The 18,838-nt window shown below is 37.9% G+C and overlaps 1 long non-coding RNA gene, 1 other non-coding gene and 2 pseudogenes across 3 annotated transcripts in view; 2 read left to right on the top strand and 2 right to left on the bottom strand.

Moving 5' to 3' along the window:
- LOC147515760 (uncharacterized) overlaps positions 1–5,180 on the top strand; it is an 18,284-nt gene extending 13,104 nt beyond the window's left edge. The window contains exons 3-4 of the long non-coding RNA XR_015210798.1: positions 2,549–4,018; positions 4,855–5,180. This is a non-coding gene — a long non-coding RNA (uncharacterized LOC147515760). The remainder of the gene's footprint in view (positions 1–2,548; positions 4,019–4,854) is intronic.
- LOC147515758 (uncharacterized) lies at positions 4,743–17,506 on the bottom strand (annotated as a pseudogene). Its single transcript, XR_015210797.1, has 12 exons — positions 15,604–17,506; positions 14,529–14,671; positions 11,195–11,309; positions 10,996–11,116; positions 10,455–10,550; positions 10,249–10,362; positions 9,173–9,247; positions 8,918–8,988; positions 8,737–8,830; positions 6,888–7,014; positions 6,647–6,744; positions 4,743–5,137 (listed from the first exon to the last, which is right to left on the bottom strand). The product of XR_015210797.1 is annotated as an uncharacterized LOC147515758 (transcript).
- Positions 9,976–10,123, bottom strand: LOC147515759 (U4 spliceosomal RNA). Its single transcript, XR_015214545.1, has one exon. It is a non-coding gene; the product is annotated as a U4 spliceosomal RNA (small nuclear RNA).
- Positions 15,788–18,838, top strand: LOC147515757 (uncharacterized; annotated as a pseudogene).

Below are 18,838 nucleotides of genomic sequence, written 5' to 3'. Positions count from 1 at the left end.
CTTGGCTCCCCTCTTAGAATCCTTCTGCATGGTGTCCTCATATCTAATATACTTCTCTACCCGCGGATATAACTCGTGCAAGGTCGCAATTTCATTCTTTGCAACGGACTGATAGACCACCATTCCGAGTCGCAGACCTCTTTCGAACGCTATCACTGCCGTCCTTTCATCCAAATTCTGCACCTTTAATGTCTCGGCCTTGAATCGGCACAGATACTCCCTGACAGACTCCGCGGACCTTTGTCTAACATTGAACAAGGCCGCGATGTCCACCACCCGCCTCTTCTGATGTATAAAGTGATCTACAAATGCCTATCCCAACTCTTGGAAATTAGTTATGCTCTTCGAAGGCAACCGATAATACCAGTCTGAAGCTCCCCCCTTCAGGCTGGCCGGGAACATCATACACCGCAACCCATCGCACCTCGCCTCTTGCCAAAGAGGCATCTGCTTCCTGAAGTGATGAATGTGATATCTTTGGGTCTCTGTTCCATCGTATCTCTCAAACCTTGGCTGATTGAAACGTTTTGGTACCTCCGAAGTCCATATCGCATCCGCCAGCGGGTTGCGATTCAGCCCCGCCACCACTTGACTGGCCGTGCCCATTTGAGTCTTTGTCTGCTGAAGATTTGCCTCACGGTCGTTGTTTATTAATTCCTGGACTTGCTCCATTGTTAACCCGGTCACTGGGTTCTCCATCAGAGTTGGTCCTGGTCCCTCCTCGTCCTCTGCTTTCTCGCTCTCCAACTCCTCACTTATCTCTTCCCCGATCTCTTTCTCCACCTTTTCTCTTTCTCTTCTCAACTCCTCGTTCTCCTCCTTCAGCCTCTCAATCTCCTCTCGCATTAGCCGTGTTTCTTCCGCTGCCCGTTCCTCCTCTCGCTCTTCCCCTTCCTCCATCGCTGCCTCCGGCATCTGCTCTTGAACCCTCACCTTCCTTGGTCTACCCACTGCCTTCTTTGGTGCCATTTCTTTACTCTCTTCCCCACAGACGGCGCCAAATGTTACACCCCTAAATACTGTTAAGACTAAGGTTCACTATTCCTCAAACACTATTACAACTCCTAACACTATTCCTCTCTCTCTCTTTGGGTCGCCTCCTTCTTTCTTTGATCTCCTCTCCTCTCTCTCTCTCCACCTCTTTTCCTTTATATCTTTCCCTCCCTCAATCCTAGCCTTCCACCTGTCCATCCATCTCGCGGTCTTCTTCTTTCCACGTGTAGGATTTCCGTACCGCGACAGATGTCCCATCTCAATCTTGTGCACCGCGGCTATGTGCCTTATGCTGACCTGGGTGCTGCCATCCGCTAATTTCCAGGGTCCCCTTATCCTACCACCACAGGGGCTGGATCGACTCCCTCTGCGAGACGCCCAGATCTACTCCATCTTCCTCCACGCTCTCCAAAAGAGACCACTCTATCTGCCCTAGGTTCTACGCCTCGCACGCTATCTTCTCCACTCTCCCCAACCACACCAAATCATCTTTACATGAACTACGTTTGACTTGATTCAGGTTCCTCCAGAGAGAGCTTGATACGTAGGCAGTTCGTCCGGAATGAACTCAGTCGAAACCCATCACAAATTCTGTAAAACGAGGCAGTTACTATTTCCGTTCACAATTACTCGCTTCCTCACATGTGCTAAACACGTGCTATCGTTCTCTCTCAGCAGATCGCTCCACTATACAAAGCGACCCTCTCGAGGAGGGGAGTTAATGAGGGAGTAGTATTCACATCCAATGAATACCACACACGTGTCAAAGACAATTATAAATATCGCGACCGACCTCACATCATCATTTCGCTTCATAGCGACTCACATCATCGGTTAAGCACACCGATCTAAGGTATTCGTCCTCCGAGCTCGCTCCAGAGTAGCTCAACTCGCACACCCTCACGCAGAACGTTCCACCTAGTGACATCATCCATTATCCAAATGCAATCATTACCAGAGCCGTACTGACACAACCCAACCACTCTCCATCATTGCAGACTTCCTACCACCACCAATCCTACACGCATCCCTGATCTCGACCACACATCTGTACTCAACAATACACGTGTAGCGCAGATCTTCACGCTCAACAGCTATAAATACCCCCCGCCAAGACTACGTCAGACCTAATTCTTCTTTCCCCCCAGAATCAAGAGAACCCTTTCCCACATCCAATTCCAATTCCATTCTCCTTCCTCCCGTATATGGGAATGAAACTAAAACGCTCCTTTACATAATGTATCTTTGTTTTACGTTGGAAAGCGATTTGATAGTACGAATAATTTCACTTTTCAGTCCAACTTTATTCGTGATATGTATGTTAGTAGAGTGGCATTGTCATCGCCGTCGGTTAGTAGTGGTACTGTGGTCATGACTATTCAAGGATTGAATAGTAAACTGGCGTACTATAAAATTGGTGGTGAGCAAGAAACATGGACTCTGGCTACTCCAGAAACTCTAGATCAGAAAAGAATGTGTTTCTTTCGGGATGTTACGTGTTACAAGGGTCTTTTTTACGCTGTACATAATAATGGGTATGTTGTTGTTGTTAAAGATTTGGAGGCAGGAGAAGGAACTCATCCGTATGCCGAAGAAGTAATTGGCCGGCATCCTTCCCGTTCAGAGTTTAGTTCTTATTCGTATATACTTGAGTCATCTGGGGACTTGCTTGTGGTTCTTAGAAAAATTGTCCTTGAAGAAGATCAGAGCACTAGTCTTAAAGAGGGTCAACGATGGCCTTACAAAACAGTTGGATTCAAGGTTCTCAAGTTAGATTTTGGGGCGCCTAATAAGTGGGTGGAGATTCAGAGCCTTGGGAATCGCTCTCTGTTTGTGGGACAGAACAGTTCCTTCTCTATATCTTCGAGTGATTTCTCAGGGTGCAAGCCCAATTGTATCTACTTCACTGACCATTTCTGGAGTTATTTTAAAGAACAAGGGTTTGGAGGTCATGATTACGGCATATTTAATCTTGAAGAAGCCAGTATAGAGAAGCTCCTCTATCCCACTGACACTCTCATGATTATGCCACCACCAATCTGGTTCGCACCGAACCCCATGATAAGCTAGATACCAAAGGCATAGAAGCTCTTGTCCTGAACTCCTGATTGCGTTAAAGCTAAACACGTGTAGTATGGGCATGCGGCTTTATCTGTGTTATTGCAAAATTTTCTGATTGTGAGCTGTTTTATTTAAATGTATGTATGTATTATCAGGCTTGTGCCTTTTGTAAGTTAATGAAATTTCTTCTCATATCTCTTCGCCCCTTTTGTGATTATTGTGTCAGGAAACGGATTGTCCTTGTGTTCTTTTGAAAACAGGCTTGAGTAATATTTTTGTTCTTCTTACCCACACTCTGTTCAAATTGGTAAGATCACTACAACCCTTTTTATCCCTACCGATCAAAGGGAACTATTTACAAAAACCAAAAGAGATTCTTGACCAGTGACCCTGGTGAATCCTTGAAAAACTCATAGATGATTTGAGATATTTGATGTATGAAAAACTGACGCAAGCCCCAAGTTTTTATACTTTCGGAAGATATGTAATTTGGCCGAGAGCTCTACTATTTTCAAACTACTTCGCAAATTTTAAGTTAACCAAAATGAAAATATGGGCAGCAAAAAGAACATACAAAGTCCCAATGAAGAATTCGTAAAAGAAAAAAGAAACCCCCTATTATGGAATGTGGATAAACCCTATTGAGCAGAAGATTCATCTGAGGAACCAGATACAGAAGATCTTGTCATCAAAAGGGAGATGATCGGAACAAGTAACATTTTATTAAGATATGCGCCAACCAGTAACAGATGGGTGAGATCACAATTAACATAGATTCTGACAAATGGGTGAGATCACAAGTAACAGATGCAGGTACAGAGACACCTTGGACCCCAGGGGTCTTTTTCTCTCGCAATAGCCCTATGAGAACACGGGAATGGTGAACAGACATTACCAGAATGCAACAGTGTCAACCGTAAAAGCATAGATTCTGAGCTGGGAAGCCCAACTCAGCCTTTTAAAGGTTTAGACCAATACTTTTTCTCGGCATATTTTACCTGTTCAACAAAGTTATTCATTGGCACCACCTAAAAGCATAGTAAAAAATATCCCGATATATTGCGATATTTGGAAATATCTATCTAGATTTCAGAGAAAGATATATAAATATCACGATATGCTTAGAGATATATACGACTATAAATATTGGTGATATTTTGATGATATTTACGATATTTGTGATATTTGAGGATATTTGGCGATATTTTGTATATATAATAATTTTATTTAATATTTACCATTATATTTTAAATAAATATAAATAATGTATCATGATATATCAATAAATATCCACAATATCTACAATATTTGTCGATATTTTGGATATATCTATGATATTTATATGTGAAACAATGTCAAATATCCCCAAAGAGAAAGATATATCTACGATACATATCAAGAAATTGAATATCGATAAATACCTATATCCTGATATTTTGTACTATGCCTGAAAGCATAAATTCTTTCTTTCACCAAAAAGATTGATTTGAAGGCACAATATGCTATTCTTTGTTTTTAATTTCAGTTACTAAATATTCCCTAGAGGGGCTTAAGTTGCAACATTTCAAACACAATCCCCAGCACTAGTATCACCATGGTTGCCATACAAATGGACCTTACAAAGGAGATAATCTAATGGAAGCAGTTTACACACACAAATTTATCAGTGGCATTCTGTTGCCGTGGAATTCACACAAACCCCAAATATATGTATTTAGCTGGTTGGTACAATCATGTATACTGCTACCCGAAAATTTATGTTTTTTATTACATTCATGATTCATTATTATATATATACAGTTCAGAATTTTTACAATGTTACACGAAGGTCTCTTTCACAACGGAACAGTGGTACAGCCAACTTCGGCCAGACTTGGAAGTATTCTACACCGGTGATGACTGATGACCATGATCGATCAAACTGAAAATGGAAGTATGGAATGAAGTTCATGTGTCACCTATTTGCTACAATGCATTGACTGTCGAGGCAACTTGGTGGTTATGATGCACACAGCTGCGGTAAGTTGCCTTGCGAGCGGAGAGGAACATGTGCCCTAACCAAAGTATCCTTCTCAGTGTACTCCTGGAAACAACAAAATTAATCAGAAAGGTTTACTTATAAGCAATATCATCAACCAACATAATAACAAGTAATTAGACAATAAAAGCTGTCAAGACTAATAGAGTTAAGCTGAACATGGTAACAAGTAACAGGTTGTAGACCAATTTATACTAGTAAGTTAAGATTTAGACTATTAAAAGAAAGACCAGGTATCACCGTATCATACTAGACTATGAAAAGGATGTCCATGTATCATACTAGGGTCATTTCCAGGTATAATCTCACTCTGAAATCCTGGCATAGACGGGCAAATTTGATCCTATGTTCTGTAGTTTGGTGGGGGAAGCAAAGTCTTGAATAGTTGAACGCCCACCCCACCCCACCCACAGACCCAACAAAAGTATAATAAAAACAAAACCATGCACTGAGCTAACAATAGCTTGAACGGCAAGTACAATCAATCTCTGTACCAACCCAATACAATGTTTTCAAACACCAAATAACAGGATCACCCGCAACGCACAACCCCGCCTTCAATCAGGGATACTTTTCTCAGGAGAGCTCTGCTTGTCATAAATTTCCCAGTCTTTGATATAGCCTGAAGAATGATGGACGAAGTGTTCTAGAGATTAGGGGTTTGCGATTTTCAAATTTTCCTTTTCTGAGGGTTTTGTTTTTTTAGCCCTTTTTGGGTTTTCTTTCTGACCCCCAACCCGCCAAGTAGGTCAACCAGATGTCCTACATAAGCGGCCTAAGCGAGGCACTCCCATGCAGCCACCTAGACTTATTTGTAGAGCACTGGTCTGCCTGGCCCATTTCTCTGCCAAGAGTAATTGTCATCACCGATATGCAATATAGCAAGCCTTCAATGTTAAGAACCTCAATACTTCACCAAAAAGAGAAATTGTTGTTTACATCAAGATACGATCTTTATACCAAACACAGCCTAACATGACCGTTTTTATTTCAACGAAAATTATCTATGGGACTATTCAATATTTTCAGACTACCAGATCTTAGCATCTTGTTCTTCTTCCCATGATTTCCAAGGACAGACCACCATCTTCTTTATATGGGATTTTTCTTCTCATTGTTCTCTTTAATCAGCTTTGGAATAGACCTAGAAGTCTGACGGTTGTAGATATTGGGAACACTGAATGACAATGAAGATTAATACTGGAAATGGGGAGGACAGCCCTTGATTCCCTACTGAGGAAATTCTTAAAATGACTCTTCACCACCTTCTATTTCATAGGTTTCTTTTAAAATTCAGTAATTTCTTGCCTTCCATAATCTTTTGCAGTTACATTACTAAGAATTTTCAAAAATAGATACTTAGGAGTACATGCCCACTAATTATCTCATGACCTCCAGTCATTGGTAGGGAAAATATGATAAGAGATAATAACCAGCAAAGTGCATAGGTATGTAACATATCATAATGCCTTAAAGAATGAAAAAAATCACAATTAAACTATTGTGATCCATAGTAGATGATAAGTTTCAGGATCCTGGAATGATAATACTCACAGTTCCCTCCACCAGTCCAACTTGATGTATAGTATTCAGGAGCTCCCCTTTGTCAAATGGGGCAAGGGCTTCAAGCCTTCAACCCATACCATAGAATCCTGTCATACACAAATGTGTTAAACTTCCAGATAGGCCATTTTTTATAGTACAAAAGTACAAACCAACAAACATTTCTTTTGTTGGAAAAAATAAAAAGAATATAATCTTCTAAGAAGAAATTTCATAATTTGTTATTTTGTACCTTCAGCCTCACTTGAACTGCATCACAAAAGTTCTGTATCCCATCACCAGTCAGAGCAGACACACATGACATCTTCTCTTTCGTTTGCTTTGATCTTAAGCTTATCAGGGTCACTAGCTTTATCAACCTGTAATAAGCAGTTAGTCCCAACTTAGTTAACCCTTCCTGTTACCAGAGATTGATTTGCCATATTCACTTGGAATTTCGGAAACTAAGTATAAACTGGAGAGAGCAGGCTTACCAGCTTTAGAGGCATGGACTGATTATGCACGAAAGACAAGAATGAAGATTTTGATCTTATATCTAAAATCATGTCTGCTTTACTGATAAGCCATTTTAATTTTCTAGTAGCACTCCCCACAACTCATAGCTGCAACGAATGTCAACCATCAAAATCCACAGGCTAAAGCCCCAGTGTTCATGACTGTAATCATTGGACCCACATATAATTTCATTGATCATCAATAATCTAGCAGGAAAAGAAAGTTTTGCTTAAAAGTGGACATCGTAAAATATAAACTTCACCGTACTAATTTTATAGCTGAGAATCTCAAATGGTTGGTCCAACATATGGTGAGCCACACTTGGAATGAATCCGAGTGTAGCACAGAGTATATTGCAGAGAGATTTTAGCCAGAAGAATGACAAAGTAAGTCATGTACTAGTTGTTAAAAGTACAGTATCCAATGCCTTAATCGTAACTGTGATTTGAAACGATAGAACTGTATGAATTGTTTTTCCCCGTAAAGACATATGTATTGGTTATACAGTAACATCAAGTCAAATCATGCAAATGGCTAACAACTCTAACCCTCAAACCAATAACACAAACAAAGAAACTAAATACACAAGTTTAGCCCCTAAGCTGACAAGGAAGAAATGACCAGCTTTAGAGGCATGCCCACAAAACACAAGAAGGTTTTATCTTATATATCTGTCATCACATCAATGTTCGTAATCATTGCTTTAATAATTTAGTTTCACTAACACAAACTCTTGGACGCAACGAATGTCAATAATCTAAACCACAGGCTAAGCCACAGTATTTTGATCTTAATTGTTTTTTCTGTTTTTTTAATTATCCAGGTCACATTAACACACGGATACGTGTGTCGGTGGCCGACGCACATACAAAGTGTCTGACTCGGCGACCTATATGAGTAGGACACGGAGACGCAGCTAAAAATTAAAAAGAAAACTATAACTATTCTTTAGTTACACCACTAATTCTTGGGATGAAGACCTTACAAAGTGCCTCCTTACAAATAATTATCTATGAAAGGGGCATATCATGGAATTGTAACTATATTAATTGATTATTTTCTTAGTCTTTTAGGATATAGAAGAAACACTAGTTTAAAATCCTATGCAGAACGTGTCCGTGTTGGAGTGTCTGTGTGTGTGTGTGTGTCCATCACAGTTTTTTTTTACAAATATGAAGTGTCCATGTACTTCGTTAATAATTGGTCCCACAGATACAATTCCAATGATCATCTATGGTCTAACAAGAACAGAAACGTTTTTCTTATTAGTGGACTGTGGACATTATAAATTATAAAGTTCTCCATACTATTTTGAGAACAGAGAATTCTCCTTGGTTGGTCCAGCAAATGATGAGCCGCACTTTTATGCAATCTAAGTGTCCCACCGAGCATACGGCAAAGATCTTTTATGGCCACACGAACGACAACATAAACCGTTTTCCATATCCACTAGTATAGAACTGTATGACTTATAAGAAGGCTATTATTGAACTAATGGTGTATTGTTGTATCATGAAAGAAAGGAAATATACACACATACCAAAGAAGACCAGAACTTTATAACCAATAAAAGCATCTAGCCCTACCTTGTTCCAGACGATCAACTGTGGAATAGCTGCCACATCTAATTTGGACAAAACTTTGTCAACAGCATCTTTCTGTTGCTGGGACAATATATGGCTGAAATGGATGAAAAGCCTATACAATAAGAGGATGATGATATTGATTAACAAAAAGGTTCCCAATAAAAATATTAAATAAAATGACCTGATATCCACCACATGCACCAAAAGCGATGACTCGGATATTTCCTCCAGTGTCGCTCTGAAAGCTGCAACCTGTAGCAAAAGCACAATTTAAGATGGAAGAAGATTCCAACGGGTCCAGGACACCCAAAAGGAGCTGATTATACTCATAACTAGAATCTCTTTCTCTAAGTATATTTATTCCCGAAACAAGATTAGCAAATTTTGGAAAAAATTTAAATAAGATAATCTCTGAACATCGGAGTTGTTAAAAGACTTTACCAATTGTAGTGGGTAGCTTTTGGATGAAACCAACAGTGTCAGTTAGAAGAAATTCCTTCCCATTCTTCATCTGCGCTGAAAGCCAATGAAATAAAGAATCTTTACCGGTTCCAAAAGAAGGGAAAGTACATTTAGGATATCGATTGTTATGCTTGATTGAATCATGTATGGGACAGGAAAAGTACATACGTAGGTTGACCAAACAAGAGAAGGCCACGAATCCACGTCTTTGTCCACATGTTAGGCTAAAGTAATGTGACACGTGAGGGGGCACATTGAGATGTTTTGTCCCACATGGGATATGTTAAGCCACACATAAAAATATATAAGTCTTGAGGCCTCTCCACGTATCACAAATTGGTTTTAAATTCGAACCCCATCTTTAATAATTAGATTAGTTCCTTTTGGTGGGAATAGATCACAGTACCCTACCCTGCGGGACGAACCCCTCAAGGCTCCAGCAGTGAGCCACTGCAAAACTTGAAATAGCACGTTACTTAATAAACCACCTTGCCTCAATGCACTAATCGTTTTTTTTTTTTTGGTGTGTGGTGGTGGTTAACAATTAATCAGACATCAAACGTTTTCAACTCCCAACATACAACTAATAATTTATCAAGTAAGAGTGCCTAGAGTTAGCTTGTTTCCCTGCAATTCAGCTAACCGATTTAGAACCCCAAGAAAACCAATTAAACCACAAAACCAGGATCACAATAAAAGAAAAGAAAAAGGAAAGGATCTTTCAGTGGATCTCTTTTCTAGTATTTCTATTTTCTATTTTCTTTGCTTTTAGGGCTTTACCCTTGTTTAGAGGGAGGCACTTCCAGAAATTATCGACGGCCGTGGCGTCCAGGGCCTAGGAGGGGGTTTGGAAATAGTTTTCAACCAGCAATGACGCGCCTAGGTTAGACGTCACTAGCTGCATCATTGCCCCAAGCGCAAAGATGCAATCTCTTTTCTAATCTAGGTAACTGATTGCCTGATAAAGCTTTGTGTCATAAGTCTCTTTGAACAGTGATTTTTTTACCAGAAAGAGATCGCACACACAGAGATGAGTTTAGGGTTGTTTACCTGCACCCTTCTAGTAGTTGGATCAAGTGTTGCAAACAGTCGATCCTCAGTAAGAACATTAGCTCCAGTCAAGCAATTTAGGAGTGTACTCTTTCCAGCATTTGTGTACCCAACCTGCAACAGTTTGTAATGCATTGGCTGTTTAATAACCCTAGCCCTCCAAAAAATCATGCTTGTCAAATACTCAATTACGTGTTTAAACTTACCAAAGACACCACAGGTATTGGAACAGAAACTCCACGGTTGCGATACTGTCTTTGATGTTTTCAAACAGATTACAACTCCTTTTTCAGAATGCCGATCTATCAGGACAAAAAATTTCAAATCTCAATGGGTGAGTGCTACACGGTTTACAAATAATAATAATAATAATAATAATAATAATAATAAATGACAATTGTAACAACAAAGAAAAAAAGGTTCACGAAAAGAAAGGTTCACGAGTATATCTACAGTTAACCACAGAGTAAAAGTCATGATTGCAAAAAATTTACAATAAGTAGCATTTAAGATATAAATTTCTCAAACCAGTAAGATGACCTTTTCGCTTGGTGGGAACTAAAAATAATACATTTCTCTTCAACAGGCCATCAAAGATGTAGCACGATAATCAGCAATTTGAAAAGTAAGAAATAATATAGTAATATGCTGTCACTATTTTTAACCACCAATGGTAACTCTGAATCGTACAAACCTTATATTGAGAGCATCTTTTAACCATCTTTTAGATCATAAAGAACCACTTACTTGAGTTCTCAAAATACGCTTGCCCACCTCAATCTGTTTCTCACCCATACCCTTCACTTGTCCTCCAGCTTGACGCTCTTGTGAGACGGGGGAGCTGGTACTCCATTTGTGCCAATGTTACCTAAATGGCTATCATCCCTTGTTATTAGAGAATTGCGGACTAGCTCTGTCTACCTATTTAAGAGTTGGTATGATTTACCTGCAAAGCTGCTTCATGACTTGCAGCTCTTTGGTTGAAGATATCCAAGATCAGGGCTGTGCAGTCACAAACGTGAATCTCCCCACCAAAGGCCTTTTCCAGATTACGCAATTGCCTAAACATGAGTAGCAGATAACTAAAGCATCGGCTAGTAAATTTTTGTGTTTGCATATCCTTGTGTATTAACATGCCATCACTACAGGAATACCATGAACGTGTTCTTCAAATTATAAAAGTACAAAGTTTATTTTCACTATCATAACGAGTATGTCAGCAGATTGGATCAACATAATAAAACAAAATTAATCGAAATGAGCTAAAATTTCTAGAGCTAAATGAGAACAAGTTTGGCAATAAAATATTACAGCTCTATCTTTTATCAATGTTGCCTAATCAAAAACATTGGTGCACAAGATGCCTATTTTAGATAGTTGGATACGCTACTAATGGAACTTCCGAGTCCTGAAGGTAATTAATCTTACATTACAGCATATGGTATGACCAGGGGATTCAGAAACTTGGTATGACATAACCAACTGGGGAAAACACCAAGTTCAACATATAAACTCATGCAAAAGTATGGCAGGTTCCCAAGACTTGTGCTTTTTCTCATCAACTGACCAATCATTCCAAATAATGCAAGAATGTTCACACTTGATCCTCTTGGGCCCTCCTTTGTTTGAAGAACGTTCCCTCTACTAGAGGGTTTTCGATAAAGAAGAATTAAAAAGAATTGCTGTTTCAGCTACAATTTAGCATGATGCCTGGGCTTCAAAATTTTATCCAGGGGAAGTGTAGCCAAAAGCATATATACTAAGAACAGAAGTGTAGAGTACAGAAATTGAATAAGGATGCTGTGGAAGTATGCAAGAATAAGGTGTTTAGATTGAAAGACTAACAATTTAAAACACGAGAACAGTTATTAAAACTAGCAAAAATGTTAAAACATTGGTGAAAAGCAGGAAATTCCAATCTTACAAATTCATTTTGTTTGTTGTTAGGCTTCAGGATTTAGATTACCATATTTGACAGATAACATGTACCCAAATAGTAGAAACTGCATGGACTTTTTGCTGCATACCCAAGTTCGAACCTAAAAATAGTAATTGTTAGACTGCTGCTATACTGTGTCCTCGCGTCCTACTTCCTATATGTTACTGTGTCAGACACCAAACTCATACCCGTTTCAATGTGACTTAGGGGGTGTTTGTTTTTCCTACTTATAAGTGTTAGACCACTTATAAGCACTTGTAAGTGGTGGACCACTTGTTTTTACCCATTTGTTTTTTCCCACTTATAAGTAGTCAACGGTCAAAAAAATTTATAAGTAGGGTCGTAAGTTGTAAGCAAAAAAAATCCTACTTACGCCAACTTATAAGTTGGGATTAGACATAAAATTACGTAACTACCCATGGACGCATATAAAAACCACATATTTCTTGAAGTTGAATGCTTTAGAGTTCTTGCTAGAGAGTGGATACAGCTAAGAAGATAATGGTTTCTTCTAGTTATCTTTTTATTTGTTTTGCTTCTTCTCATTTATTATGATTTCTATATGAATTTATTTCTACTTCCATTAAATTGATTTCTTATATGATCGTCATTAACTTCAGCAAGAAAGTACATGTGTTATTAAAATATGGGTAAAATTGTAATGTTGCCACTTATAAGTGCGTGAAAAAACAAACACTCCTACTACTTATAAGTACTTATAAGTAGCAAAAAAACAAACAAGTTTTAGGACCTACTTATAAGTAGTACTTATAAGTGTTTGGCACTTATAAGTAGCAAGCACTTATAAGTAGGAAAAACAAACACCCCTTTAGGTTCTAACTGAAGAATGTATAGTTGATGTAAATAGCAGTTGTTATTTATAGTAACACACGAACATACTATTTATAGTAATTCCAGGTTTTAGTTTGTTCAATTGTTTTAAGAAGTCCTATTAGTTTTAGTAATTGCTTTCTAGTTTCTTTATTGGCTTAGGATTTCTTGTTAGTTGCCAATTAGAGTTAGTTTCCTATTTGGATTTGGAAGCCATAGGTTATTATATATAAATAAATATGGCCTTAAGCCATCGATTTCAATTAGTGTTGATGCAAGTACAAACTTGAGTGTTTGAGGGTTAATTCCTGTTTATCCCCTATTGAGATGATTCTAGGGTTGATTTATTTCAATTGAGTGTTATTTAATTATGTTTTGTTTCGTGTTTTCATTAACTTTGAGTTCAGTCTTATGTTAATTTTAATTGGTGTTCATCTTACTTCCCGCTTCCGTGAGTAGGTTTCATCAATAGTGCTTCCACTTCGAACAAAATGATACAAAGCATATGGTGGTAAAATATACAAAACTCCAGATTTTACCCTGCCGAGAGCACATTGTCGAATATTACAGTTTCAACATCGGGGGCATGAATTGCATTTTTTATTTCTGAAACTTTGCCGGATCCAATATATGTCCTTGGGTTTGGAGTAACAAGTCTACACACATTGTAAATTTGTAATGCAATTAGGAATACTAACTGATAAGAAAAACTTCTTCTGGCACCTAAAAGTCAAAGAATACCTAAAAAGGAAAACAAGTACACGCATACAGCCACAAATTATTTTCATATTCGACAGCAGTAGGCTCTTTACTATGAATTTGAAGAAGTGAGAGTGTAAAAATAACAACCGGAAGATATATCTAAAGTCTACAAAAAAATAAAATGGATATAAGTATATAACATAAATATAAGACTACTAATATCTGAAACAAGTCTATGCTATTTATTTTGATTTCTTGAGAAGTGAGGATGACAATAATCAATAAAAAGAAAATGATAACAACAAGGACGCCTACTACATGAAGAAATCTACCGCAACTTCCACAAATACACAGATTTTAGGTCATATCATAAAATTAGAATCAAATCATACAAATACTAGCTCTGTGTATAGTAGGCTAAGGGGACAGATGCAGTAACAGCAAAAATTAAACAGAAACATGGCATTAGGAAATTAAAGTTAAAGTGTATGTGGTGGGCATGGTCTGAAACATCATAAACATTGCCAATATACTGCCAATGTCCATCAATTTCTGGTCCACCCACTACTGATATAATAGTGGACATCTACGATACCCGCATACATCAAAACAGGTGGCATATCTTGTCGGTTACATCATTTTTCATGTAAAATCGCATGTCCATGCCTTGTCAAAGGCATGTCCCCCTATCTGGGTAGCGTTATAGGACTAGGTACATATTTATATTTCTGACCTAATCACATAGATCGCCATTGTGACATTCCAACAATAACATACCCTATATGTTTGATTTAGACATTTAACTCACTTCTGAGATGTAGAACCAACAACCATAAGGCCTGCAATGTCAGCTAGCTGAGCTAACTCCTTGATTGATTCTTCGATACCAAAGAAAACATCTTGCTCACCTTTTCTTTCAACCGCAACGAGGTAGCATTTTTCTGCAAATACCTGGGGAAAAAAAATAGTTCTTTACACCACTAATGTTCCTCAAAACCCTCAAATATCCAAAAGCATAAACGTAATTAAAACCTCAGAACCTGAATTCCACCATATTTCCAAAGCCGACCTCTTTGTCTACCCACTCTTTTTACACTTACTCAATAATAATTCTCTCTGCTTACTTTTACCAGTATCAACTAACTTAGAAAATGCCCACACGATACTGAGTCTAAATAACTAGCATAAACATTGGACGTGGCGCTGGCTCCGTTACCAAAAGTAATAAACCAGCTGAGGAACAAAAGGATAAACCCTTAACCCTAGGATCCTGACAACGTGAATTGAAATTTTCACAAACCCCACAGACTTATGTCTTTTGAACATTCATGTAATGTCGCAAGCAAGCAGCATGAACACCTGCATTAAATACCAAGTAATTCTAATCTAGCCTCTATATGGCCTCTCCTAAGAAGCGGAAAATTGGACAATGGGGTTGGCTCAAATGTCCTAATACTCATCCAAACCTAACAGCATAACTGATAATTATCAACAAATACATATTTAAATTGAGACTCTCAAACAACCGCATGTTTCAAAAATTCGTCTTGCGATATATAAATCAATCAACACCGTCACACTGCTAAAAAAATCATATTCTCATTTACTACAGAATAAACTTATATTTTCTAACATTCTTTGAACAATATTCTAATCAAGTAAGCAGCATACACTCATACCAAGTCATTTTAATCTAGCCTCTATGTCATCTTCCTACAAATGGACATGTGTTCAAAAATACTCCTCGATAGCACGATCGGTCACGAAGTGGAAACTAATTACTTAAATTAAATCTAAATCAAGCCCATGTTCAGAAATATCCTATAACAGTCTTTAAACCAATAAATTTGAATTCTTGAAGTAAAAAATTAATAATAACTAACCTCTCTTACATTTCACAATATAAACCGTCTTTCTTCTTCCTTCTCATCTTTTCTCACTTGTACACTTTACTTTTAGTCCTAGTAGGAATAAAGCTTTCTGTAAACTTTTCCAAAGCTTCATTACTACCACTACTCTCACTTTGAACCAGTTCTTGGTTTTCAGGTAATACTACAAGTTCAGTAGATGACTCAACAACATCTTCCTTGTACAGAGAATGAGTGGGCAGCTTTTTTTCTTGAAGTGGAAGTGGAGGTGGAGAGTGAACGAAGTTGTTTGCATGGGTTTGGTGATGAAGCAAGGGGGAGGTATGATGAGGTAGGAGATGGAGTACAAGTTGAAAATGGGATGATAATGGAGCAGCAGCACAGCCAGTTTGCTGCTACGTCTCCAAATTCTAAAAAAAAACGCGTTTAAAACCAGAGATATTGGCGTCACGTTCGAGTTTAAAACCCGGGTTTGAAAAAAAACGCGTTTTAAAAGCCGGCGTTTTAAACTTAAAATACGTTTAAAATACGAGATTTTGAAAATTTTAAAACTTTATTAAAACTTTTTTTTTTAAAATAATAATCTAAAAGAAAACGCAGTAAGAAAAAGGGGTTTTGGAGTTTACCTTTTTGAAGAGTGGGCGTTAGATTGACTTATTGAGACAGTTCTATTTTGGTTTGGACTATTAATAATTGGAAATTTTAAAGTTATTAATTTATTTGTAGTACTTGATTATATGATTATGGTTGGTAATTAATTAGTAGTATCTTATTTAGACAAGAAATGGGGCCCAGCCCCTTAGTTTTAATCCGGATGAGTGTAAACTCCTTCCTATCGGTCCATATCACATAATCTCCCTATTTATCGGCCCATATCACATAAACTCCCTGCTTTCCAATATCAGCGAAATTCCAGTCCGATTTCTATTTTCTATTTTATTTTATTACCCATTTTACCCTTTTTCATCAAAAGGCGTCGGAAAAGAAAAGAAAAATTGAAGAAGAAGAAAGTGAATAAGAAGACTTCTCATGTCCAAGCTTCCAATCGAAATCTTCTCATCAAGACGACCAATCAAATCCACTTTAAATCCAAAAGGGTAAGCAAATCTTGGTTCAATGCAATCAAACATCCTCATTTCATCAAAATGCACCACGCCAAGGTGATTCAAAAAAACTCCCCTTGTGTTCTTTTTATCACTTGATTAGTCATGAAAACTTAGAGGTTCTTGATACTACAATTAAATCATATCTTCCCAAATATCCGAGACCTTTTCCTCAAATGGATTATTGTCATGGTTTGGGTTTTTCGCACCGACGTCTTTATTTTATTTGGAATCCTATTACTCTAAAGCATATGGTAGTACCTAAACCTGATAAGTGTAGACTTAAGGATATTGTAACTGGGTTTGGATTTTGATCCTGTTTCTCAAGTGTTTAAGGTTATAAGGATTATGGAGAATGATGAAGAAGGTTCCGCATCTGAAACGTAGTTTGGGAAGGTATAGTTTCAAGTGGAGATGGATAAATAATGTTCCGTATAGTTTCAAGGATAGTACATTGGGCATCCTCACAATGGGAACATGGCTTCCAAAGTTATTGTTACTTTCAAGTTAGATATAGAGGAATTTCATCAAAGTCCGTTTCCCGGTCCTTGACAGCACTATTGTGGCGAAGATAGTCCTTATTTGTTGGTTTTGGGAGACTGTCTTTGCGTTGTTCTTTCTGTTCGAGATTATATGGAGATTTGAATAATGAAAGATTACGGATTGAAGTGGGTTAAGGAATATACTATTAGGAGCATATTAATTGATGATGATCCCATTGGTTGGCCTTACATGCCGATACAATTGATGAGTTGTTGGGTTCTGACGGTGTCGGGATCATTTCATCCTTAATCTTTCTTTTATTACAGGTATGATGCATTACTTGCAGTATCAATCGGATGCTACATTGTTGCATTTACATTCTCAGGACTTCTCTTCATTTGGTTCAACCCTGCAGGCCAAGACTGTGGTCTCAACGTTTTCTTCATCGTCATGACCATGATTCTTGCATTTGGATATGCAATTCTTGCATTGCATCCTCAGGTATGATATTTTTATTTATTTATCATTTATCTTTTATATTGGATGTTTGTCCCCAAACGATTAGAGTGCATGTTAACTGGAGTCATTTGGGAGAATAGTTCCCAATAACCGATTGACTAATATAACGAAACCTCAGTGTCATTGGTGTACTCAATGTTATCATTGATTCATTTTGGATTTATTATTATTTTTCATATCACTTTGATGACCACCTATAAGTTCTATAATAACCAAGTTCAGGATTTTTGGACATCAAAGCAGTAAACGGCGACCTCTTGCCCCTTCGTTATTCGATGTATTCTGCGTACTTGTTGTACCTTTGCTCTCTCAAGTGAGCCTCGAGATTATATATGCAATGGTCTCCATAAAAGTCCAAAGGTGTATCTACAAGCACCCTCATTCTTGGGATGCTCACGACCATTTTATCCGTAATGTACTATGTTATTCGTCTTTGGATCATCCACTACTTTTCTTTCCCCACCATCCTCGCCCAAGTCGGGTATTTCTCAACACTTCAAGTATAGTCTGTTGAAATTCAATCAAAGGAAGTGTTGATAAGTGTTACTATCTTTTGGTATTTATTTTTGTTGTTGCGGTGGAAGGAAACCTCTTCTTCAATCGAAGATCTAGAAGATGGGAAAAAGAAAAGAAGGAAACCTGAAGCCCGCCCAGTTGCATATTCAGTATATGTTTTTTCATCGATTTTTGCTGGCGAGCATGTATTCGTGCATGCTTCTTCAGAGTTACTGAGGTTGGAGCAGTTCACAATTTGACGGTTCTGATCTTATAGATGTTGGCTGGACAACAGTTTGGGTTCGGATATGCACTTAATGGGTCACAGGAGCATTGTATGTATGATCTCTTTTAGCCCCTCTTATCACTCCTGATCGCGAGTTCTTTTAGACCTTTTGCTGGTTAGGGCGTGTTGTGTGTTGTATCATCAGGTGTCTTGTATCATTAAGTGTGTTGTAACCTCGTAATTATGTAAGAAATATCTTTAACTCAATTCGGTTCTGTAACTCAACTCTGAAGTGTTGATTAGTATTATGTAACAGGTTGTAGTTCCACCATGAAATATGTGAAAGATACATTTTAAAGAAGTCGTTAATTTATGTTGATGCCCAAAAGTTAAGGCTCTAGTAGTCAGGATATGCTGGAAATTC

The sequence above is a fragment of the Coptis chinensis genome, chromosome 2, assembly GCF_015680905.1.
Source record: "Coptis chinensis isolate HL-2020 chromosome 2, ASM1568090v1, whole genome shotgun sequence".
Lineage (NCBI taxonomy): Eukaryota > Viridiplantae > Streptophyta > Magnoliopsida > Ranunculales > Ranunculaceae > Coptis > Coptis chinensis.
This window is presented reverse-complemented; position numbering and strand designations above follow the sequence as displayed.